We start from the raw sequence: 27,808 nt of genomic DNA, 5'->3' as shown, positions 1-27,808 counted from the left end.
AAGAAAAATCACCAGATCTAAATGCAACTGAATTAATAAAAACTCAGGAGGGGGAATTTGTTTAGTATAATTGATCCATGCTATATCTGTCTGACCTTATTCTCCGTGCCTGTTTTCTCCCTTGATTCTACTTTACATCTTTTGAACATGACAAAGGAAAGGATAGGCATCATGAAAAGAGGCTATAGTCAAGTTTTCTGCTTTGAGGGGTAGAAGGTAGGTGGTGGTCAGAAGGAAACAAATTTCCAAAATATCCAGTCACGTGTTTCAATTTTGCCTAGAAGCAACTGGGGAAATGTACAACCCTATTCTCTAAGGACAAAGGTTGATGATCTGAGCTTCTGGCCTCCCTGACAATGGGAAAGTTCACAAACGGGAGGTGAAACTAGTGAATCATCAGGTATAGCAGCTTGGTCTTAATCAGGGGATTGTTTTCTTTCCTTGTCAGTGAGTGTAGGCCTTCTAAGATGATCACCTTTGGTGAATACTTTAAGACCATTGGTCTGAACACATTATGAGGAATTGGAGTTTAAACTCTGTAGAGCCATTTCTAAGAACACCTCCTTCCTTAATGATACCTTTCTTTATATCAACTTCAAAAGTGGTCTTCATCTGTAAGTGAGTGGCCACTCTTAGTGAATCTGCTGAGAATTTGAGATGTCCAAGTGAAATGGCTATATGAAACATTCGTTTTGCTTTAGTTCTAAAATTTCTGTAAGAGGAAGGAAAGGTTAAAATTTGAAGCCAGAAACTTGACCATCTTTTTGCATGCTAAGGGAGTAGCAGTATCTACTTTATGGAAGATAGCTTTTTATTCTGGAAAATACCTTGCTAGGACTATTTAAGTGTGATGTGCTGCCCCTTTCCTTAGGGGTCCTATTTCTAAAGAAGAAGAAAAAAGGAGCTAAATCATTTCACCTGACATAACAGAAGTGAAATTTGAGAAAGAGGACCCTGAGAAAGACAGAGACCAGAAGACAGTCCAAGAAGATAAGAGGAGACGGAGATCTGGAAGAAAGGAAAAGCAAAGAAGAGCCACCAATGGCAGGTGTTGGAATAACCACAGGCTGCTTCTAGCCCACTGCCCCTCCATTATTCACAACGTATTAGGGGAGATAGAATTCAGAGACAGGTTTGGGGAAAGAGAGTATGCCATTTGCATATCCACCTTCTTGCTGTCCTGCAAATACAAAGTGCTATGAGAGCATCAACAACCAGCCAGCCACCCCTCACCTGGGGAGCCTGGACTTGACCAAGAAGGTAAAGGATAAGTAGATGCTTACCTGCTTGGTCAGGAGTGGCAAGCAGAGCATTCCACAGAGGATACAGCACAAACAGAAAAATGATGGTCTGAAAGCAACCAAGCAGCTAAGAGAAGCCACTTGTAATGGCTCTATTCAGGCATTCTCAGACATTTTTTCCTTCACTGTTTAAAAAAATGGGGAAATAAAAAAGGGAATTTAGACAGAAGAAAGACATAATCAGATTTGTGTCTTAAAAATAAAGCTCTTGTCTGTGGCTTCCAACCATTTATTTCTTGAACAAATATTCTCTGAGCTTCAATATGCCAGGACTATGCTAGGCTCTGGGGAATATAGTGATGAATAAGGACTAGGTCTTTTTCTTATGGCACTTACAGCTTGATTAGGAGATAGGTGTTATAAAATTATTCGCAAAAGTTAAAGTTTAATTATAAGTAGTGGAAAATGTGCTTTGATTAAGCATTAGGAGGGAGACCTACTTTTGTTTGGAGGTTGGATAGAGTTGGGTCAAGTCAGGCCACGCAGATGAAACTTGACAGATAGGCAGCCTCTGGCCAAGTAAAAAGAGGTACTGTAGCTCTTTAGAGTTTGGTGAAGATCAAGGCTTAACAGTCAGTTAAGAAGCTATTCTAATGGTCCAAGTAGGTTCCAGTGTCCTGATATACAGAAATTGAGGGATTGGTCTCTGTTGGTCTCCAAAGCCACCTCTAGCTCTGAAGTTACTGAGAAGTAAGAATCTCCTATGTGTTTCACATTGTGCTGGGTACTGATTAGGAATGAAATAAAAGATATGTTAAGATATGGATCCTCAACAGGGGACAGTCCAACAAATCAGATATTTGGTGCAGGTTAAGGGAGTTTAGCTCTGGTTATGTATGTTGTTTTATAGAGCCTTACCAGAATTTGTATAGCACTTTTAATTATTTCTTATTCAAATAACAGAACTATCTACCATGGTCTAACACCTATTTTTTTAAATCTTAAAGTTTCTTAACTTTCTTTTCTTGGATTGCCTCCTATTTGAGGCTTTCCAGTAGTGATAGATGGATAATTGGCAGGTAGGTAGGTAGGTAGGTAGGTAGATAGACAGGTGGATGGATGTTTGAAGCTTAAGATGTGATACAGCACTGGACACTTGGTAGGGCTCTACTGATCATCTTTATCGTGGAGGTGAAGGGGTCATTAACAATCTTAGGAACTACCATGTAATTGGTGGCATTACCATTAACTTACAAAGGCAGTGCCTTGCACATAAAAAGCACTCAAAAATATTTGGGTGGGTGAATAAATGTACCAATGAACACTGCTTTAAAGTGTTCTACTGAGAAGCAGAATCACATGTCTGCCAGAAATTCCCTATGGCTATGGTTACGTCAATGTGGTTATAGTGCTGTCCTTACGTGCTTTCATTGATGTCATGGACACAAACGGGGATGTGTTCCCACTCTTCTCTGCCTACTCAAAATGATTCTCATTCTGCCCACCCAGTTTTTCTCCCCACCTTTGATAAACTCCAAAGAGTTTCCCTTTCTAATTTTCAGGGCTCCAATATTCAGAACTGGCAGAAAGGTGGGCAAAAAAGGTGAAAAGATGTTCAGGATAGGGTTGAGGAATAGGCAGCTTTATTTATTTTTTTGTTAATTTATAGGCCATCATTTTTGTAATTCTTATACTTTTTGCATAAATGGGGACACCTCATGTATTCTATTTTTATTGTGGACATGGCTTTAAATAAACCTTTACTTTGTTTATTTGTTGATTTACTTATTTGAACATCCCCTAAGAAGAGGTCTTTTTTTTTTAAGATTTTATTTATTTATTCATGAGAGACACAGAGAGAGAGGGAAAGGCAGAGACACAGGCAGAGGGAGAGGCAGGCTCCATGCAGGGAGCCTGACGTGGGACTCGATTCCAGGTCTCCAGAATCACACCCTGGGCCAAAGGTGGCACTAAACCGCTGAGCCACCCGGGCTGTCCTAGAAGAGGTCTTTTTGTCTCTTTGTCTGTTTTTCTCTCTTCTTTTTTGAAAGAACAATGTACCAAAGCAGATGAGGTGGGCAAGGGAAGAAGACAGGCAAAAGGAAGAATTTCTTTAAGGCATGAATCCTTTCTATAGTGTCCAAGGAAAGCAAGTAAAGGATATGAGCTCTTATAAAATTCTGTCTTGGCTGCTGGACTATTTGATTCATCAGGACAGAGCTTTGGAAAGGGCTCAGGTAGGGAAAGCTCCACCCTTCAAGGCAGTGCTTCCTTGTGGTTGTCTTTACATTTGGTAAGAACAGATTCTAATTCCATGGATGTAGATGCTAGAGGTGAGGCAGGTGCAGGACTCAAGTGATGGGTAGAAGTTACAGTGAGGCCTGATTAGGTTCAACACATATAAATGCTTCCTAACAGGCAGAAATAGCTCCCAGAAGAGTGGCTGCCCTATCAAAGTGTTAATAGCATTGACAAAATAGATTGTGTCTTGTAGGTGGTTAGGCTAAATAACACTGAAGGTCCTCTCCTTCACTAAAATGTCCATAAATGCATGTTGAGCAGAGAAATGCGCAACCTTATGTAAACTCAAGATACAGCCCTTTCCCCTGCCCCTTATCTCCAGAACCCAGAGTAAGCTGGCTGTTTTTCAAGATAGTTTTTCAATAATTTTGATGGGAGGAATGTTCTTTATAAGGTCCCAGGTATTATTCTACACATTATAAAAAGGCTCATCTAACTGATTAACCTATAATTACCACCAAACTCAGTATCGATGTTTAATTTTTTAAGGATAAGGATTTCTGCAGTTCAATGTAAATGAAGTTAGTTATGGAGTGGTATAAAGTATTTGGGAAGGCTTTCCATCATATCTCAGAGAGGCGGACACTCTGGCAATGACTTTAGATTAAGCACCTCTAATACTTAGGGCATGGCATGAAAAGGCTAAAATTCAAGATTACATTGAGAAGAATACAATCCGATGCTAATAACTAAAGTTGACCACTGACTGTGTGCCATGCACTGTGCTCCCATGCTCTGTCTCTTGTAACTGTAACAATGACCCTGTCATGAAGGTGCTGTTGCTCTACCCTTACAGGTGAATACACAGGAGGGATCAAGGGCTCATCAAATATCTCCCAGGGAGTATATAGTAGTGCAGGTAATTGAGCCTAAGTTTTCAGTTGATATGATTAAAGAAACTTTAAAAGAATGATGTCTGCTGTAGATGGAATAGACCTAGAAGTAAGAAGATCCATCAGAGTCCGTTGGAACAAACTCTGAAAGGGATTGTGGAGATGCTCTACTCTTCTCCATTTCAGAGTATACACGGGTTCCAAACTGACAACAGCAAGTATTAGGGGAGAAAGCATGAGAGTGATTGTGCTCAGAAGTAGGACTCGCCTCCCTCAGGGGGTGCATTTGGCCAGGAGGCAGTGGAGAGGTCGGAGTTCTTTGTGCATCTCCTGTCTGGAAAAGAGCTGAGGCAGGAGGTCCTGGGAAACAGCCCAGTGGGCAGCCATTGAAGGGATGTCCCCAGCCACTTGTATTGTCCTTGTATGGCCCTCCTGACAAGGCTATTATGTACACTAGTAGCCTAAACAGTAGGTCATATTTCCATTTAAGCTCTAATCATCATGCATGAAAGCAACAAATATCATAAATATTCTAAGAAAGTTCCTTTTAGACAATTTAGCTAATGGCAATCATCTAAGGCAGTGTTTCTTAAAGTCAAGTCTCTAGGTCATCTAGGTTAGAATTATCTAGGATGCTTATTAAAAATGCAGATTCCTGGACTTTATCCCAGATATATCATATTGATGAGGATCATTGACCTCAAAATCTCAGTGACTTGGCAAAACCAAGATTTGTTCCTCCATCACATAAATTTGGCTGCAGGTTTGATGATTCTCCATAGTAGTTATTTTCAAGTAGTGACCCAGCATCTAATCAGCTGATATTTTCTGATTTCCTTCTCTTAACAAGGGAGCATGGAGAATTTGCACAACTCCACTACTCTTGGCCTGGTATCCCACTGCCATAGCTTATACAGGGACCCACCTTCCTAAAGGTGCTGAGAAATACAAATGGACAGAAAAGCAGAATGGACAATAAACATCTACAACACTTTCCATCCTTTGCCCCTTTTTCCTACACAGAGAACATACTCAGTCCCTCCCTAAGAAAGACAATCCAAATCCCCACCCAGTAGACATGTTGAGCTCTAAGTCTAGGATTTCTGGGTGATAGCCAGTGGTCACTACCTGGTCCATATGTGGCTCCTCTTGGACTGGAGAACTATGACTTAAAAAGGCAAGTCACCTGCCACTCTTCCATAGACACTCCCAGTTTAGAATGTTGGAAGAGGGACATGTTAACCACAGTTGGCAAAAGGGAACAAAAGAGACTCACCACAGTTATTGGTTGGTTGCAACTCTGAAGTCTTCTTAGGTATGGTGGCTCCCTGCAGTCATGTAAAAGAGGTTTCTTGACTAGACTCTAACGTTTTCAGGGAGGACAGAAGAAGTCTCTTGTCTATTCCTATCTAAAGTACTGGTTTACTCTCTGCGAAGTTCTTACTCTTACTTGATTTTCCTTTATAGCATTCAAAATGGGTATTGTGGTGTATGCCCTCCTTAAGGGCTTTCTAATCAAGGGAGCTTAAGGGATAGGGGTCATTTTAGGTCTCTTGACTTTTAGACAAAAATCTTCAAAGATTGAATAGAATTCCAGTGTATCTGTTTACAGTCAGCCCTATGTGCCAAGAAACCCCATGCACACATCTTGTTTGAGACATGGTTCTCAAAAAGGCCCTATTTCTTTGTTGGTCCATTCCAACTGAATAGCCACACGCTAAATTTGATCTGTGCCCTGAGTCATTTGGATCATCTGTGTTTTTGGAACTTCGTTATACACAGCCGTTTTATATCCTCTTTCTCACAGTCTGTGGTCTGCAGTGGGTTTTCCAACGTCTCGAAGCATCACATTTCTGGGCTCTGTTGCCTTTCCTTTACTGCCAATTCACTCTAGAGCATTTCTCTCTTTTTTCTGTATTTCTCTTTTATAGCACTTCGCTGGTTGCAGCCAATAGTGATCAATATGTATTATCGATGTTCTGTTTTCTGAAACATTCCCCCTCAAGCCGCTGGCTCAGTACTCATGTGGTCTCCCTACCAGGTTATCATGGGTGATTGTTTAACAAGGGTTTTTGCCACAGACTAACCTAATCTCACATTTCTAACTTCATTTTCAGTTTCCTCCTTGCTTGCCACCTGGCAGGTGAGCCAGTGCTGTAGACTTTAGGGTTTTATTATAGCAGCACCCCACTTTCAGTGTCAAATTCTAGATTTGTTATAAGCTAGTTAATGCTGCAGAAGAAGGCCCACCTCCAAATATGTCGTTTAACATAAAAAAAAATGTTAGTTTTTACTCCAAGTCTATCATGATTCTAGGAACTCTCTAGGACCTCTCCATTCCAAGCAGTGATCCAGAGGTATAGGCTGTTTCTATTATGTGGCTATGCAACTGGCACACGTGACTTGAGGGTTGCCTAGCAAAGGGAGTGGGGAGCTGAGATGGATATGTACCAGCTCCAAAAATCTTTGGCAAAGGAGTGACACATGTCGCCTGTGCTCCCAGCCATTGACTTTGCCAAACGATACTTCTTCAGCAAACAGTAAATGTCTCTGGCCTATCGACATAATCAGACTCTGAGGGTAGAGCCCAAAATCTGCTATTAACAGGTATCCAGTGTTTTTCCGTTTTTTTTGTTTTTTTTTTTTTAAGATTTTGTTTATTCATTTGAGACACACAGAGAGAAAGGCAGAGACACAGGCAGAAGAAGAAGCAGGCTCCATGCAGGGAGCCCAATGTGGGACTCGAACCCAGAAATCCAGGGTCACACCCTGAGCCAAAGGCAGGCGCTCAACCACTGAGCCACCCAGGCATCCCAGTATCCAGTGTTTAAGAACATATGTTCTGGGATCCCTGGGTGGCTTAGAGGTTTAGCGTCTGCCTTTGGCCCAAGGCACGATCCTGGAGTCCCGGGATCCAGTCCCACGTCAGGCTCCCGGCATGGGCCTGCTTCTCCCTCCTCCTGTGTCTCTGCCTCTCTCTCTCTCTCTATGTCTATCATAAATAAATAAATCTTTAAAAAAGAAAAAAAAAGAACATATGTTCTAAGGTAAGTGATGGTGTTCCTAAGTTGTTTTTAACAAAACTGAAGCTTAAAAAAAAAACAAAACAAAACTGAAGCTTAGAGATGATACAGGGTACCCAAGGTCATGCAAATTCAGATGCAAATTTCAGGTCAACTCCTAACCAGTCAAGAATAATAAAAGCCCCCATAATAATACAAGTCATGATCTTCATTCATGATTAGAGAGTGAGAAAACATGTTTTGTTTCTTCTTTTCCTGAGCCCCTAGTTGTTGACGGAAAATAGATTAAAGCAGCATGTTAGCAAAATCAACCAAAAATCAAAATGCAGAAGCAGAGGAGGGAAAATAATTTTGCCAGAGAAGAGAAAACAACTTGGTCAAGAGTCAGTTTGCTAAGGGTTCACACCTAGATGCTTAAGACAAGCGAAAAGCCCTGAATAGATCTCTCCCAACCTCAGCTGGATGGAATGATAGTGTTAGAAAGAAGTGTAATGTACCCAGGCATCCACACGGTAGTTGTGAGGATGGGGGATAGTACTTTGCACCTCCACAGCGCCAGCTTCACCTCGGAGCTCATTTTCAAAGAGAACCTACTCGTGCACGTCTGAAATAAATGTGCCCATTTGCTAGGAGTAAAAATAGTAATCTGTCAAGGTGAAGGGATAAGCTTCAGCATTGAGGGGATTCACCTAGGGATTTGGAAATTTTATCCTTGAATCATACCAGCAAAGAAAAACTAAATGTGGCATGAGGAAGAGGGAAATTCTTCCTTGCTAAGAAGACCAAAATAGCTTGAGCTAATTATATTAACCTAAAAAAGTAAGTGAAAATTAATGAGAAATAAGAGGAATTCTAACTCTGGAAATAGCCTCTCAAATGTGTGTTGAAATCCTTTACCCTTTGGTGGAATAAACTCAGGTCAGGAGCTAACCCGCCATAATGAAATTCTAGAAACAGAAAGCTCCAGGCATCCTACATCCACCTGAGTATCTTGCAGTAACTGTCCCAAACTTCTGGATTCACTAAAATATGATTCAGATTTTGCCTCAGGCCTTCACTTTTGGAAAGTCCTATGTATTCATTAACAATTTCAACTTGGGTGTTTCTTATTTTCTTACCCTTTAGCTCGTTCAAATGTTACTTTGGAGGAGTAATTTGTTTGGAAAGCAATCAGATTTTTTTTTTTTTTAGAAGTTTATAAAAGCCTTTGCTGTCAGAATAAAAAACAAAATTTTGCCTGTTCTTGAGTAAATACATTGAAGGTGAACTGGAAAATTATAGAAAGTATCTGAACCAGGGCTTTTCAAAGTGTGGTCCCCAGACCAGAATCATCATTCTCACCTGGATGCAGGGCCTTCATGCAAAAGGGCCTTGTACTTGGTAAGTGCTCTTGCTGTCTTAAAATTCTTAATTTGTTTTTGCAAGTGAAATCCATTTCATAATAAAGTAAAGATGGTAGGACATTAAAGCATTCGTGTGAGCAGGGGAGGAACATGCACACGCGTGTTGCCCCATCCACAGATAGCATCCACACTGTCCCATGAGCACATGTGGACTCGCAGTGTAGGAGTTCAGTGAGATTCACAGCCAGTGTACAGTAAGTGTATTATATGTACAACTGAATAAACTGGGGGAAGGAGGGACACTGACAGCGCAGAGCAGTCACAAGTTCCATTTGAACCAGAACTCTCTTTGAACCAGAAAAAAAAAATGATGGCATTCTGAGAGGCACAGCCCTCTGAGGAACACTATGCATCCTTTCCTGTGAGTTAGCCACCTGCTGACCCTCAGAAGGAACGAGACAGATAGGGCCACCCAAGATTCCTCATCCTCTCTGTACTTCCTTTATAAATTACCCAGGAGTCTTCTTAAAAAGTGGATTCTAATTCATGACTTTGGCTTCAGACTGGAAAGTCTACAGCTCCAACAAGCCCCAAGTGATGCCAATGCTACTAATTCACAGCACACGTACTTTGGGCAGTAGGGTTTATCCTTAAAGCCTCATCGGGATTTTACAGATCGCACAGTTGAAGGGCTTTGTGTTTAAGGAAGAGCTCTGTGCACAAGGAAACCTGAGGGTGGAGGTGTGGATGGGTGGTGCCTGTGACTAGCTGGGGATGACAGCATTGGCAAGGGGCTGTTGAGGGATTATAAGGAGTATGGCAGTAGAGGTGCCAACCTGAGTGTTAGAGTCTTAAAGTGCAAAGATGTGATTTTTGACCAGTCCCTCTATACTGGAGACCAGAGGGGTTTCAGGTAGGGATCTCAGCATAATATGTGCCTGGAAAAACACATTAGAAAATGGCTGTAATGACTCTGGCACTGCTCTGCACACTCTCCACACTCAGCATATCTCCTTAGCCTAACTGCTCACTCCTTTAAAGGCTAAATTTCTAGAATCTAGTGATGCAATGATAGTAGTGGTGGCGGTTTTTTTTTTTTTTTTTTTTTTTTTGGTGGCGGTTTTTTCAGAGTAGAAACCACATTTGCATGACACCTGGTTATACAAGGATTTAAAAAGAAGAAAAAGTGGCAGAGTGAGGAGAGGAGGCAGCAGTCAGGAGGGGCTGGCCTCAGTGGTGGCACGCAGCAAGGAATGCTCACCTTCAGGAATGACTCCGTCTCCCCGATGTGCCCTCGGAGCCTCCCAGGTCCTCCAGAGGGCTGATGGGGCCTCCTTCCGGCCAATGGGCTGAAGGCTGTGCAGATCCCAGGCTAAGCCTTCATTCAGCAGATCTCATATTTGTTGGTTCCCATAGGCCAGTAGCTCCAGGTTCATCTGTAGCTCCCAGTAGTCCTCAGGCTTCTCCTGTGGCTCTGAGGCATCCAGGCAGTCCAGCTAGCTCTCTCTCCTGGATTTTCTTCTTTAGGGGATGGATCTCAGCATTTAGGAATGCTGCTTGCTTCTGAGTCCATTTTTGGGGTATCACCACAAACTTTTTGAGGGGTTTAGCTAGGGTCACTGTGTACAGGTAAGGGGTTGGAACATTTGGGGTAAAGAGTTCTCTTTATCCTTTGGGTCCACAGCCTCCTGGGCCAGAACCTTGGCTTCCTGTTCTTTTTTGCTTCATCTTAAGCCTCTCAGTCTCCAAATCTTTGTCCTCCTAGGCACCATCCACTCTGGCCTCAGAGCGCTCAGCCCATGGGTCCCCTGACTCCCCTGACTCCCCTGGGAGCCCAGCACATGTCCAAGTAATGGCCATAGCTGCAGTTAATATTTGAGAACTCTGGCTGCCAATGTCCTTGTGTCTATTTCATTTAATACAACAACCCTGCAAGGTGGTGGCCACTATTATCCTCACTCTCTAGGGAAAGAAACTGAAACACAGGGAGTGCTTTAGGTGACCAGGTCACACACCTAATTAGTAAATGTATCCATTGTTGCCCACCCTTTGCCCTCCCATTGGCCGTCATGTCGTATGTGGTCTTTTAAAAATCCGTGTATTCCACAGGTTGTAATCAATGCCCAGGTAGTGATAGGGGATTCACAAATGTCTGGCAGGCCTTCCTTCCTGAACATGTTGGGGAAGAAGTTATAAGAAAGTAGAAGACAACCCCTGTTTGGGCAGCAGTAGCCTCTGTGCCATGGGAGCTCATCACCAAATCTTTCCCATGAGGGGCAGAAACTTAAAACAAATACAACGAGTGCAAGCTTCCATATGACAATAATGGAAGAACATCTGCCATGAAGCCTTCATGTGAACTACCTGAAATCTCCTGCTACTCAGCTACCCCCTGGATAGGATCCAGAAAGAGCTTCCTGTCTCCTTATTCAAATATTCATGGCCAAGGATTTATCTCTAGAAGGCAAGCTCTTCTATTTCCTTATCTTAGCCCTGGCACAGAGCCTGGCTCATGGGGCATATTCAGCACATACCACGAAGAGGTTAATGAACCCACCTACCAAAGATGGCCTTCCCTCTCTGCAGTAAAACTAGTGGAAGTTGTACTTGAGTTCTGTCCCCTAAGCAGAGGAATACAGTTGAGGGCCACAGGAAGGAAATGTGATCATTTATTCTGCAAATATCACCAGGCATTGCCATGCCTCAGGGTCTGGGTGACAATGGCCAGGATCACCCCATGGCTGGCTGCAAGCTTTACCTGGAGGCACACAGTCTTAGATTTGAGTCACATATCTACAAACTGACACTCATGTAACTTTAGGAGAAGGTCTCAATGTCTGTGCCTCAGTTTCCTTATCTGCAAAATGGAAATGAAGTAGCAACTTAGAGTTGTTGAAGATTAGATAAGTTACTGCCTGTGAGTTGTTGAGTGAAGGGCTCCTCCTGTGGTAGCTCTACATGTCAGCTGTATGAACATAACATTACAGTCCCTGCCCATGGAGCAGGTGCCACAGATTTTCCTGTAAAAGACCAGAGAGTAAAAATCTTACACTTTGTGTGCTACATATAGTCTCTATCACAATAACTTAGCTCTGCCATTGTAGCATGAAAGTAACCACATGCAATACATAATTGAATCTCATCTTTTAACATAGCATGAAATACTATTTTCCTTTTGGTTTTTTTCCCCAACAGTTTGGAAATGTAAAAGCCATTCTTAACTCACAGATGCTGCATAAACAGGCAACAGGCCAGATTTGGCCCATGGGCCACAGTTTGCTCATCCCTGGTCTAGAAAGAAAATGTACAAGCTGTTTGCAATACGGCATGTTTACTCAAAGTGCTGAGAAGGGAAGGCCTTACTCTGCCAAATGGTGAAAAGAGAAGGAGACCCAGCAATTGCACTGTTGGGGATTTACCCCAAAGATACAGATGCAATGAAATGCCGGGACACCTGCACCCCGATGTTTATAGCAGCAACGTCCACAATGCCAAACTGTGGAAGGAGCCTCGGTGTCCATGGAAAGATGAGTGGATAAAGAAGATATGGTCTATGTATACAATGGAATATTACTCAGCCATTAGAAACGACAAATACCCACCATTTGCTTCAACGTGGATGGAACTGGAGGGTATTATGCTGAGTGAAATGAGTCAATCGGAGAAGGACAAACATTATATGTTCTCATTCATTTGGGGAATATAAATAATAGTGAAAGGGAATAGAAGGGAAGGGAGAAGAAATGTGTGGGAAATATCAGAAAGGGAGACAGAACATAAAAACTGCTAACTCTGGGAAATGAACTAGGGGTGGTGGAAGGGGAGGAGGGCGGGGGGTGGGGGTGAATGGGTGACGGGCACTGAGGGGGGCACTTGACGGGATGAGCACTGGGTGTTATTCTGTATGTTGGCAAATTGAACACCAATAAAAAATAAATTTATTATTTAAAAAATAAATAAATAAAATAAACAAATAAATAAATAAATAAATAAATAAAACAAATGATTAAAAAAACTAATAAATAAATAAATAAATAAACCAAAAAAAAAAAGAATGGCTCCAGAGGGGAGGTAACATTTGAGTGGGGCTTTAGAGAGCAGGTAGGAGTTCACCAGATGGGACAGATAAGAGAAGGAAGTAGAAAAAGAATGAGCACAGGGGGAAAAAACAGTATTTAAAGGTAATTGGACAAATTTCCTAGCTGTACAGAAAGTGAAATCACATGACAAGTAAAGAAGGGTGGTTTAGCTATTTGTATTTCTCATTAATTTAATTATGTTCTGAAGCCACTGTTAGGTCTGGGATGATGTTAGAAAGATCCCCAGAATAGATCCTTCATGTATGTTCGATTGCCATGTTTTTACCTCTAACCCCAGCCATCCTGACCTTTCTCTGAGCAATTCTAACAATGTCCTGAGAGTGTGTCCTAATATTCTCTGAATAAACATCTGTTGACGACACAGGTTTTCCTTTGGGATAATTAAGTCACTCAAAACTAAAAAAATGAAAAAAGCTTGAAATAATAAGATCACTCTACTATGCTTTTTAAGATTTTATAGAGGGTGTGTGCACAAGTGAGAGGAAGGGCAAAGGGAGAGTGAGAGAGAATCTCAAGCAGACTCCACACTGAGTGGGAGAGTGGGGCCTGAGTCCCCCTGAGTGTGGGGCCTGAGGTGAGTGGGAGTGTGGGGCCTGAGTGTGGGGCCTGAGTGTGGGGCCTGAGGTGAGGCTCCATCTCACAACCCTGAGATCATGACCAGAGCCAAAGCAAGAGTCCAATGCCTAACCAATTGAGCCACTCAGGTGCTCCAAGATTCCAGGTTTTTAAAGTGGCACTCTTTGTAAATAGCTCAAGAGTCCTCAACTCTTCCATCTAAATCATGAAACACCAAGAGTCAGACGCTTAACTACTTATCCCAGTGAGCCACACAGATGCCCCAATCATTCTACTACTTTTAATTTAGTAAATCACTTGGTTGCCTCTGTCAGGTGTTTACTGAAAATGCATTTTTTTAGAAATAAATGACATATAACATTATATTGCATTGTACAACATAATTATTTGATATTTGTACATACTGTGAAATGATGACTATAATAAGTCTAGATAGCATGCATCACCGCAGAGTTACAAAATGTCTTTTTCTTGAAATGAAAACTTAAGTTGCTATACACTAGCAACTTTCAAATATACAATACATTATTATTAATTATAGTTGTAAGAAATGCATTTTTAGGCAGACTTTTTTTTAATGTTGTTATTTGATATCCCTGGTAATCCATTGTACAAAGTGACCAAGTCTTTTATCTGCAAAATTACATCTCTGAAATTTTTAAAATCAGATACAACATGGATTAGCTTAAAGAAAACTGAGATTATTTGAAATCATTTTTAAATCCAGCTGTCTGGAATCTGCAGATTTTTGGTTCTACGGTATTTTCAATATTTAGAATGTGGTCAGTGATACTATATTGAACAGATTTCAAAGTAGGTGGGCATTTGCCAGTTCTATTTTAAAGTAATTCTGAGGGTGCCTGGGTGGCTCAGTCAATTGAGCATCCGACTCTTGGTTTTGGCTAGGGTCATGATCTTGGGATCCTGGGATCAAGCCCCGTGATGGGTTCCACTCTTGGCAGGGAGTCTGCTTGGGATTCTCTCCCTCTTCCTCTGCCTCTCCCTCTGCTCACTATCTCTCTCTCAAATAAAAATAACTCTTTAAAAATAAATAAATAAAACAACTGAATTTTCAACCCTTTAAACATCTGAGTCTCAAAAGACTATGGAAAAGAAATTACTTAGATTTGTTGTGTCTCTGATTCAAACAAACTTGTATTGGGCACCTACTATGCACCAGACACTTTGCAGTACACTGAGAAAGCACAAAGACCGAAGCACACTCTCTGCCCTCACAGTGAGATAAAGGAACACTGCACTATTTTGAAGCAGGTCCAACACAAAAGTTGTACAAAGGAGAAGATATTCTATTAAAATCATTAGTAAATAGACCATTATAGGAAGTCCTATTTTCAGCCAGAGGTGCTTGTTCTGTACTCTTCATTCCATCCAAACTAATAGTGGCAATTTGTAGTGGTAATAAAAGTAATAGCCAACAAGTATTGAATTATTGAATTATCGAATGCCTACTATGTGCCGGACTCTGCTAACTGCTTCACTATCCTATGATACCAAATCCTCACAAAATCTCTATGAGATTATTTCTATTATATCTCAGTTAATGTGCCTGAGATCACACAGTTAGTGTGATCCCTGATTCAACCCAGCCTTTTTTCACAGCCTTTGCTGTTCCCACCACACTATACTGGGAATGATTTCTCTAGTATATACATCAAAAGCTGAATCATTTTATTTTCTTTTTTAAAGATTTTATTTACTTATTCATGAGAGACACACAAAGAGAAGCAGAGACGTCGGCAGAGGGAGAAACAGGTTCTCCGCAGAGAGCCCGATGTGAGACTCGATCCCAGAACCCTGGGATCATGACCTGAGCTGAAGGCAGACGTTCAACCACTGAGCCACCCAGGCGTCCGTGAATCATTTTCTATACAGGAATCTGAAAAGCAGCTTCAAAATGTTGAGGTTTAAGTACACCTCCACTTAATTTTAACCATGGGAAGGCATTAGCAAGTCTCTGACTATTGAAATGTCTCTAGGCGTCCCAGTCATCTGAGGAAATGAATAATGGAATGTTGAGGTGTGTACAACTGCACTTATTCATAAGAACACATAAAAATAAAGAGGAAGAGGAGGTAGGGAGAAGGACTCAGGATGGGTTTTTTCAGACCATTTTGGTGGTTATCTTCCAGTGTTGCCTTTGAATCCATTCCAGGGCACTTAAAATTACTAAAAAGCAAGAAATCTTGACCTTGTCATATCTGCAAGTGTAAAGATGTTGCTCACTCATCAGTGACAACTAGTTTCTTTGTATTAAATAATCATCCAAGACAAGTGGAGCATAGCAGGGTGTTGAAGGTCAGCTCCCAACACAAGAGAAAGACAATAGAAGAAGAGGGGATCTACAAGATGGAATTGCGATAGCAGAAGGGTAGAAGGCAGCTGGTGATGGGCAGTATAGGTTATCTGTACTTTTAAATACATGGACCTCCTATAGAGTTCCTACAGAGAAAACACTTTCATGACCCAGCTGTCCAGGAAACAAACCAACACTTGGCTCTTCGTTGCTTTTTCTCTGAATTAAGCCAGTATTAGAAGAACCAAGAGGAAAGGATGTGAAGTGTAAGTTGTTTTACTTTGTGGAACTCGTCCTGTTCCATGCCTCTCACTTATGGTTTTTGTAGCTGTCCCAGCACATCACACAAGAATGGCCCTTACCCATGGCAGAGGCACCCCAACAAAACAATTAATTTCTCTGTTCAAGTTTGCCAGTGAGTCAGCCAAGTGAATATCTGTAAGGGAAGGAGAGAACACTCATTCTTTTCTTTTTTAATATCTCTGCAAAGTTTTATTACCAGAAATCTGAGGAGGCAATACTAAATGAAAATAATAATCAAATTTGAAGCAGAACCATTTGTCATAGTAACATATCTGATCCCCGAGCCTAGTCAGGAAGAAAAACAATTCACAGAAAGACCGTGAAGCACCAAGATCTTAAGAACCTGCATTTTCTATAAGAAATTTTGGCTTTCTTCCTTTGAATTTATGCTTAGTGGAAATTGTTCAATAACATATTTTTCTTTTTGAGGACATTTTGGGAAAGGGAAAGAAGTATTTATTACAAGATTCAGATAAACCTGCATTGCTACTGTCCTCATTCAATTCATCAATATCTCTACCCAGACTGTGGTAATAGCCTCCTATCTCATCACTGCCTCTCCCTCCCCTCAAATGCCACCTCAGGTTCTTCCCACAGCCAACTCAATCTCACTGTCAGATTTCAGATTAATGCCACTTCCTCAGAGAGACCTTTGCTAACTGCCATGTCCAGCACTTACTGTCTGTTTCATATGGGTTTTTTCTTGATTGTTTTTATAGCCCTTAACATAATCTTTCTAATCTGGCTTATTGCCTGGAGGACTCATATACTGCTACGTCTGTACAGGGTCTGGCACATAATAGGTGCTGGATGTTTGTTTAATGAATAAATACCTATGATAAATAAGATGATTATTATAAATAAATGAATAATTCAATGGGACAAACAGTAGGCTTAATAATTTAGAAATATTTACTTGTGTAATCTTATAAAAATCCTCTCGTGAAGGAGCTGTTGTCCTCACTTAATGAACAAGGAAATAAATGCAAAGAAAAGGTCCCACAGCTTATAGGTGAAAAGTGAGGATTTCCACTTATGTGTGACTCCAAAGTCACTTTTATTTCTACCAAATCATATAGCTTCCAAATAGGAAAAATTTTGCACAAAAGAGGTTTTTGAACTTTTTAATATCCAAAGACTTTGGATCCCAGCCTACACAGCTTTGTGATCTTGGACCAAAATTCCTATAATGATATCTTACCCTATGAATAAAAAATGTAAAGAATGGGCTTTCCATTTCCTGTTAAATGGATTTAACATCCTTAACCACTCTGTGCACACACACATGCCAACCCAAAACTGTCAGGAGGAATCTTGATGTTAATTAATAAATTTACAGTGTTCAGCCAGATAATGACTATGATTGACATTCCACTTACAATGGCTCTTGAACTGGTTTCCTGTACATAAATCAGGACTATAGCCTAAGCACAAGCATAATTTACAGGACCATTTTAGTGTAGGTAAACATAATCTTCAGGGAGTACATAATAGCTTAAATACTTGCAATATAAATAGAATGACACAGAGACATACATGCATATATATACACACACATACATATATGTGCCCACAAATATGCATACACACTATATTTTAAGCATAGCTGTATATATAGAACTATATCTCACTGGAAAACTGAATTTTGTCAAAATATTGCCAGTAAATACAATTAGCCCATTTATTAAGTTCCCCTTTGTGTGTCTGTTTTCTGATTAGTTATTTGAACTTAGCCTTTTTTTTTTCCTTTTTAATTTTCATGCTTAATGTCAATAGTGTGTTAGCCAAAGTATGACCAAGGTTTACTCTTTCACAACAGAGATCCATGATCCATAACATCTTCATTTATTTGATACCACATTGGAAGACATTAAACAATGCTAGTGGTACTCACACCACTAGCAGTATACAGATGACTCAAGTCCAGCACTCCATGTGATAACCAGAGATGGGGGAGAGGGAATCCATGTACTCCATCAGAGTGGGGCCAGTCTCAGGCTGCAGAAGCCAAAATTTCACGGTGTTTATATGGGTATCTATTATTTATGGTAAATGATACTAGTTTGCCATTTATGATAGTAACATTTAATTTTGTGTGGGGATAAATATATTTAAGGAAAAATACACCAATTTAAAAATATTACATAAATAATTAAACAAATGGTATGGCAGAAATTATATGCAAAGGACCAGTGGAAAAAAACAAAGGCAACAGAGGTCTGGAAGTCAAAGTTCACCCTTTCATATATGAGTAAACCTGAGTAAGTTACTTAACCTCACTTAAAATAGCTGCAGTAACCTCAGAGCTTTTGTCTGTTCAAATGGAAAATATATCAAGTGGAACATAGCAGAGGCCAAGGAAATGATCTTTGTAATGATAACTGTTTTTACTACTATGAACTCTCATTAATGAAAAGGAGTGTGAAGCAACCGGCACAGAACCCCGTGTCCCGTATATACTAGGCAAATAGGGATTAACATTCCCTCACCAATTCAGCTTCCTTCACAATAGACCTACACACACACATACATACATACACACACACATGTGATTCATAACTCAGTTGTAGCTGGGGATGTGAATGCTCTGTGGCCTATTTTAAGACGGGAGCTTAAAGACTACATTGTATATGATTGATATGGCATATAGAATTCAAAGTAAATACATGGTGAGCAATCATACTGTCTTAGCAGTGCCTAGAAGGAATGTGCATCACAAAAACAATGGGTTTTGTCCAGGAAGCAGCTTTTGTATAATAGGGAGCATATTCACCTTCTATTTCTACTGTGATAAAGTGGGTTAAATATTAATCATCTGTAAATTTGAGGTTATAAATTTAAAGGTTAATATTGTATTTTAGAAGAACTTCAAAGTCCTTTCCTAGACAGAACTATAGGTCAGGAAATTCACCCACAAACCCAACACAAACTGAAAAAGCTTCTCAAGAAGAAAAATAAATGAAGATGGACAATGTGAGATGATCAAGAAATTAGACACAGGGTCTCCGGTTAGCTAGGAGTATGGAAAAATGGTTATATTTACAGGATCTCATCCCAAGACCCTGTTATGACAACAAGAGGAGATAAATGGAATTAGAAATTCTCTGACTTAAAGGAAACACAGTGAATCAAAAAACTGGGGACTTAGCAAGACAGAGGTTGTTCTGAGGAAGAAAAAAGTGAGAAACAAAGAGAAACTACTAGTGGTCAGAGAAGCTTGGCTGAATATAGACACAAATAAGACATCTTTCTCTGTAATGGTGTAGGTTTAAAACATTTTGTTATGGAAATTTTTAAGCATACACAAAGAGGAGAGGATAAGTTAATAATTTTCATATGAGCATCACCTAACTTCTACACGGAACAACATGCTGCCAGTCATGTTTCATCTGGCCTCATATGGTGGTGTTGATAGGGTAATGCAATGGGGAATGGGGCTGGAGAATTTAGGGTCCAAATCTTAGTTCCTGGGCAGCCCTGGTGGCTCTGCGGTTTAGCGCCGCCTTCAGCCCAGGGTGTGATCCTGGAGACCCAGGATCGAGTCCCACGTCGGGCTCCCTGCATGAAGCCTGCTTCTCCCTCTGCCTGTGTCTCTGCCTCTATCTCTTTCTCTGTGTGTGTGTCTCTCGTGAATAAATAAATAAAATCTTAAAAAAAAAATCTTAGTCCCTGTGTCAACCATAATGACAATACTTCAATATGCATTTTTACATGGTAAGGAATATTTTACATAGTTGCTATGCTATTATCACTCTTAAAAAATTAACAGATTCCTTGATACCATCTAATACCTACTTTCCCAAATTGTTTCAAAGATGTTTCTGTAAAAAAAAAAAAAAAGGTCTAAATCAGAATGAAAACATAGTACACAAAATGCATTTTTTTTTCTCCTAAGTCTCTTCTAAAACTGTCCCTCTGACACACATTTCTGTACCACTGATTTTTTGGAGAAATTGAGAGTATTACACATTCTGAATTTCATTCTTCATGGTGTCATTTAACTTGTTCTTCTGTTATCCATATTTCTTATAAATGGTGGCTAGATCCAGAGACTTGATTAGATTCCAGTTGATATTTTTAGGCAAGAATGCTTCATAAATTGAATTGCAGAATTCAAAGAATCTTTGATTCTTTTCCTTAAACAGTTTTCAGAGCATTGAGTTGATGTGCTAATAACAGTGGGGTTTTTCTTCCTCTTGAATATTCTCATGTTTGTTGAGTTTCAGTCCATTATCAACATTTTTCTTCCTGATACTCAAATTGTCCTATATTAGCACAGTATGAACACCTTATGATTGACTCCTTCATCTTTTGACACTATCCCTCCTAGTCTTTCAAAGCTTCCTTGCTTACTAGCCCATCAAGACTTCCCAGGCTTATCTCAATCATTTCCGGCTCCAGATCTAGAATCAGCCTTTTCTGAGAACTCTAGTTCCTTTCAGAGAAACATAGCATTTAGAAACCACAATCTGAGTGCTAAGGTTACTCATCACTCCTGCATTATCATTGCTTCCAAACCTTTCCAATAGACAAAGCTAGAACGAACAAAAAAAAAAAAAAAAAAAAAAAAAAAAAGAGGGATTAAATCATGAATTCTTAGTGATGTCTCCACATTTAGGATAAAAATTTTTTCTTTAACTTTATAATTGTATATATTTACTTTTATGCCAAAAATCTAGGTCTTAACCTTAATATAATTGTTTTATTTTACATGTATAATATGTACATATTTTATGTATAATACACATGTGTATATACATATAAATATAATATTTTACATGCAAAATAACTTAAAATAAGATTACAATATTAGCATCGATTATAAGACTCCTGAATACATAAATTGGTTTTGTTGCTGAGAAAAGTAACATTAGCAACATACATGGATTGATTTTAAAAGCTGTTCACATGTACCAGATTCTCAAATTCCATGTCAGATTCTTTTAAAGCTTATCAGTCTTGGGGCACCTGGGTGGCTCAGCAGTTGAGAGTTTGCCTTCAACTCAGGTCGTAATCCTGGAGTTTAGGGATCGAGTCCCACATTGGGCTCCCTATGGGGAGGCTGCTTCTCCCTCTGCCTATGTCTCTGCCTCTCTATATATCTTTTATGAAATAAGTCTTTAAAAAAATAATAAAGTTTATCAGTCTCAAGGTTTGAGTTCTTGGTGTACTTGTTTTCTGAAGACTTCAGCAAGGTAATTGAAGCCGGAATTAAGGACCAATCTAATTTATCCTAACAGCTCAGCCTAACTCAAGTGTACAACATAGACTTTGCAACAATACAACATAGACTCCACTCATTAAAAGGGTAGGACTATGTCTTTTCTTCACCAATATATTATATAGCACTTAGCATCATGCTTGTTGTATGCTTGTGTGCACAAATCATCAATCATCCTACATGGTTGAGGGGAAGTCACTGAAGGCAAAAGTTATCTTTCCAGATGTGTTGGGATAGTCATAGGTGACAGCACAGTGGCCACCTATTTCTTCAGATTCTTTACCACTGTTTTCCATACAAAGGTCACAACAAGTGTTATTTATGGACTAAGAGCTAATGAGGCTCTGAGAACCCTAATTCAATCCCTTCATTTCTCAAATAAGAAAAATGAGCCATCCAAAGATTCAGTACTTTACCCAAAATTACCCAGCTACCTCCTGGCAGAATCAGAGCTAAGATCCAGAGCCCTCCTTCCCAGGTCTGGGGCTGCTTGGATGCAGGTGGCCCATCTCTAGCGTCCTGTCTGGAAACACTGATAAACAATGTGAATGAAATTTAAGCAGCATGTTTAATCCCTTTCAGAAGATTTGGATACATTCTCTCTCATTAGGCCCAGATTACTGGTAAATTCAACATGACTTATGACTGTCTTGTTCTAACTGAAGGCATCAGGGGTGACTTAACAAGTTGCTGCAGACATAGTTTTGTTCATCTTTAATTTCAGTGTGTATTAGAATGCAAAATCCAATATTGTGAGAAACTGTAATAAATTATTACTTTTACTAACCCAGGAAAAAGTCATTGTATTTTTTTAAAATGTGACTTAGATCTACAGACCTCACATTTGATTGACTTCCTAGCTTTATATTTTAGATAAAAATGGGAGTTTGCTTATTAATCTTTGTTCTTGATACCGATTCTTATTTGACTCTACAGTATAATAGAAGACTGGCCATTATCCCTCTTTATTAAGTCCAAGTTGAAACATCTGATCATTATTAGAGGCTTTATAGGCATAATGGCTCCATAGCAATTTCTTGCCCAGAAAAAGTCTCAAAAACTCTTTTAAATCATGAGATTTTGAGCAATGTGGTGACTGCACTTCAGTGCTGTACTTATTTTGCATTTGAATTTTTAAATTCCTTTAGTATGACTTTAAGTACAGAAAAAAAACCCAAATCTTTTAAAAAAATTTTTTGATTTGAGAGAGAGAGAGATAGCACATGCATGCAAAAGCAGCAGGGAGGGGGAAAAGGGGAGAGGGACAAGCAGACTCTGTACTGAGTGAGGAGGCTAGCATGGAACTCGATCCCATGACAGATATCTACCTCCACCCAAGATCATGACCTGAGCTGAAATCAAGAGTTGAATGCTTAACCAACTGAGCCACCCAGGTGCCCCAAAAATATAAAATTTTAAGACAATTTTAAACCAAGATTACAGAGCATATGCTAATTAAGTGGTGCTATTATTTGAATGGTAATTAAATTGGCTACTGTGTATAAAAAATATGGACTATTCTTTAACAATCAAATTCCATCTGTAATACATCATATTCAGGTGTCTGTTTTTACTTCAGCTTTGTATAATCTCAACACCTTAAGCGTTTCCAGGTAATATACTATAATGGAAATTTTATCAGCTTCAATTTATCACCAAAACACGGCCTTTCATGCTTTTAGATCTTTAGATCTTTACTGGGTTTTTTATTATAACATTTTATTTATTAAAACACTCACATATATACAGGTTTGTCAATGATATTATTTGAAGAATTATCATTTGTCTTGGGGGAAAAACTATAAAACAGGATTTCAAAATACATCCAGTTGAAAATTTTTGAATTGAATGTCTTTGAAAAGAGATTACCTTATTCATTAAAATCCAGCTCGCCACTTAAATACTTTTCACAAAGATTGGAGTTGGTTTCATTTGGGTAAGGGAGGGTTTAGATGGCATATTCAAAATTTTTTTAGCAAATCAGCCTTTATCCATAACAATACTCTGTCTGACATGTGTAATTCTTGTTTAAAAGTACAGTGCAGCAAAGTAAGGAAGGCTTTTTTTACAGGAAAAGCAATATATGAATAGAAAACAAAAAGGTCACCTAAAATAAACAGATGTAAAATGAAAGGCAAAATACTCCCATATACATATTTCACTTTGAATGGAGAGAATTTCTAGAAACATAATTGCTGGGTCAAGGAATATGTGCATTTACATTTTGACACATGTTCCCCAACATCTCCAAGAAGAGTCTGTCCTGATGGATATCCCTACCAGCAGAGAATAAGATGGCCTGTTTCTCCATACCTTTGACCACATTGTATGTCATTAAACATTTTAATCTTTGCCAATCCAATAGGTGAAAAGTGACATCTTACCTTTGAGCAAGTTGAGTATCTTTTCAACTTGTTGATAAGCCACTTATATTTCTTTTTTTTCTAAACCAAAGTTTCTTCTCTTTCTCCTTTGCCATTTTTCATTGTTTGGTTCACCTTCACTTCTTAATTTTAAGAGCCCTTTTCAATATTTAAAAAAAACCTCTACTTTTTATCATGTTTGCTGAAAGTATTTTTCTCAGTTTGCTCTAGTTTCTGCCATGCAAAAATGTTTAATTCTTATGGATTTAAATGTATCATTTCCTGTCTGGCTCTTGTGTTCAGTATCTTGCTGAGGAAGGATTTCACCATTTGAGGGTTTTATTCTAGTTCTTTATCAATTCCACTCTTTAAATATATAAATATTTAAATCTTTGTCCTGTCTCATGGAAGGAATGACACAGCTTTATTTTTTCTCAAAATGGCTCCTAATAATTTCAAAAACATTTATTTGAATATTCTGTATTTTCCTCTCCAATTTGAAAAGTCTTCCTTTATTATATACTAAATATCCACATGAGTCTTCTTGGATAGTTAAGCTGATTTCTAGACCCTGTGCCATTTATTGTTTTGTCTTGCTTTGTCAAAAGACTGATTAATGGCTACAGTTTTTAATGTACTTTCAAACCAGCTTGTCAAGTTCTGAAAAATGGAGCTAAGTGAGCAAAAGAGAGAGACAATGAAAGAAACCTTAATATTGGGGTTAAGATCACTTTTAATTGATCAATTTATGGTGAATTAATATCTCTATGGTATTAAATATTCCCACTCAAGCTGATGGTATGGTTCCTACTCAAGTTTTCTTTATAGAAATAGAGTCTTAAAGTTTTATTTAAATATCTTGAGGATTTTTGTTGCTAAACTTATTTCATACATTTTATATTTTTATAAATGGGATATGCTTGATTCTTGTGGGATTATAAATGACTTTTCTTATGGTAAGTTACATCTACTATTTATTAATATTTTTTAGTGGCTATTGAAGTCTGTCTAATAAATTTTTAGCATCTGTACAAAAGTGGTCGAATGATTCTTCTCCTTTGACCTATTACTATGGTGATTATATTAATAGATTTACTATTATTGAACCATCCTTGCATTGCTTGCATAGAGTAGAATGTATTATGCTGTAAATGTCCTACTTGATTCTATTTGTTAGTGTCTTGGTTGAGGGCAATCTCAAGTTTTCAGAACAAGCAAGAGCTGCCTCATGTGTTTTATTCTCTGCTTTATACCTAGCACATAATACCAAGCCCTGTGCCTGAAGCAGAAAAAAAATCTCAGTAAATATTTGTGGAAAGCAGGGTGGTTCCATGAGTCACTTGATTTAATTCTCTCTTGACTCTTCTGGTCTGTTCTAGAAAGAGAATCCATGACTAAGAGCAGCATAAAGGTCAACAACTTGGTCATGTGAGGATGCATCCAGGTCCCTTGAAAAATTCTTGGTGTGTTCACATGATTTTTTTGATTACTCATAACTTTTTTGGGTCCATTCTCCCCTGTTTTGACTAGACATGTTTTTCATCTTGAGCAATCCTCCAGACATCAGCAAAGACATCTCTGACACAAGCCTAAGTTTTCAGAACAAGCTGTTTTGCATTACTGTGAGGCACGGTTAGGGTGTCTGACCAAACCCATGTCAAGTTGAGAGCAGAGTCTGAGCCTGACCTGGAAGATGCCTGTGTTGGCTCAGTGGCCACAACTTAATTGGCATAGCTAAATTACCTGGCCAGGGCTCCTGGCAGTGGCCCAGGGCCCCACCAGTATAATTCCTCTAGGCGCCTTTCTTTCACTCTTACCTGTTGGCTTCCAGCAATGGCAAATGAAATCCTGTCCTTCTGTGGCTCCATGAGCATCACTATTAGCATCTCCAGAAAGCTCAGTGGCCTGGGTATGCAGACCAATTCTCTAAATAAAGACCCATGTGCAAACCACAAAGGTAGAAGAAAGATATGAACAAAGGTGGTTTTGTGTCCTAACAGCTGTGATGACGAGGCTACAGATGAGCCTCTGCTTACCTACATTCAATCAGATATTCCCTCAATTTCTTGTCTACCACTGTGTTTCTTTTCCAAACTTTCCCCATGGCTTCTGTCTTATGGCCACAAAATTGACTCAAAATCTTCTAAAACGTCCATATATCTCCTTTTCCTTATATCCTATACTTCTATCTAATTGGCCTCTTTTGGTGTTCCTTATGGCCAGTTGTGACAACAATTTGATTTCAGGCAATGCTCATGGGAGTTATATCCAAATATATTCAATTACGCTGACTGCCCAGTTGAAGATTCTATTTCCAACTTGATTTATTGTTTATTATTTATGATTTAATAAGTGGTATACTTAAGGAAATCAGATCAAAGAATTACTTTGTTGGCTTTCACATCCTCAACTCTCTTATTGCTAGTAACGGGTCAGTTCATACAGCTGACTAAATGAGTAGCTTATGTGATAGCCTCGTTCGATGCTAATTTTCTTTCTTAGGTAAATCACTACACAAATTCTAGAACAAGTACCCTTATATTCTAGAATATTCTGAAATGCAACTGCGTTAACATTTGTCTGTGGACTTGAGAGTCTAAGCCTTACTCTATGAGGTCAAAGTGAAATGCATGCTTGTATTGGCTATTGGGATAATTAAAACTGCAAATAACTCTTAACAAGGAATATTATGATAAACTGGTATATTCAGAGCCAATAAGAGCTATTTGGCCTTTAAAACGATACTTGTAGACAAGAACTACCTACTTTATTCATGTGGATCAAGTAACTAAAAGTTTCCCAAGTTGTTCCTTCGTTTTGTGGTATAGACTTGGCATGGGACCACTTAGTATTCTCTCCCTAACATCTTCCATTTAAGCAGGAACTACACCCAGCAGATGATCCCTATTGAATTGTTCCTGCTTCAAAGATGAGGTTTTGCTATACAGCATCAACTCTCACTTTTTCCACATTACATAATTCTCTGTTCCCCAGCAATTCCATGCTGCCATCATATAAGTGGAACCAGGAGTGTAGTTTGGTTAATGCTTCGTGTTGATATTGATGGGCCATGAATAGCAGTTTCCTTGTTGCCTGGCAACCAAGGAAAGTGCCTTAGCCTACTGAACTCAGTATGGATACCACTTGCACAAATACAGCTCCATCACTGAATGGATTATTGCTGTCTTATTCCTGACGATCCCCAGCCATATTTAGTGCCTTTAGCCCACCCTGATGAAGGCTTCTGATTGAAAGTAAGGACTGTGCTGCTTTTCCCCCTTGTAGTCTGAAATTTAATCACAAAACAAGTGCCATAAACTAATTCAAATGTCCTTACTTACTAACTCTATTGTCACTGAATCTGGGACCGGGCAGTTTAATGTAGTGTCTTTGATGGAGAATGAGAGACCGCTTGCTCATCATCCTCAATAGACAGATGCATTAAAATGTACTTGGTGCAGTATTTTTTTTTGCCATCAATTTTCTTTCATAATTTTCATGAAATTTAAGTTTTCACAAGAAAATTAACTTATTTGCTTTGTGGTAGGCACTTGGTATATATTATCCTTTCTATTCATCACAACAGTATTAGGAAAATATTAATATGATCCCCATTTTTTAGATGAGAAAGCTGAAACTTAGTGAGATTTTGGTGTTGAGACAAAACCACAGATATAGTTAAGTGACAGACCTGTGGATCAAATGCAGATTTACTAGATTGTAAAGCGTGTATGTACATTATGCTGCCTCAGGAGATTAAGGGCCAATGACACAAATAATACATTTATTTCTAAAAACACATCCTGTTTCCCAATGAAAATAATTAGCAAAATAACCAGCTTTCAAAATTTTCAACTCTGAATGACCCCCTCACAAAGCCCAAACATGGGAATGGATCAGGTCCCTGAGTAAACTAGAAGCAGATGATGAACCTTTGCTAGTATACTGATCACCTCAAAATTAAGTCAAAGAAAACAATATCATGGGGATTCACTTTTATTTATAGGTAAAATAATATTACCGATTGTTTATAATGTACCTAATCATTAAAACCAGTCTTTTCTGACATAGCTACTTTGTTATCTACATTCAAGGTCAATTCACTGGAATTCTAGTTGAAGGAAAATGAAACTCAGCAAATTTTTTAAAAGTATTTTGCTAATAACAGTGAAATTGGGCCCTCAGATGGC

Source organism: Canis lupus, chromosome 2 (genome assembly GCF_003254725.2).
Source record: "Canis lupus dingo isolate Sandy chromosome 2, ASM325472v2, whole genome shotgun sequence".
NCBI lineage: Eukaryota > Metazoa > Chordata > Mammalia > Carnivora > Canidae > Canis > Canis lupus.
Note: the sequence above shows the minus strand (reverse complement) of the source record.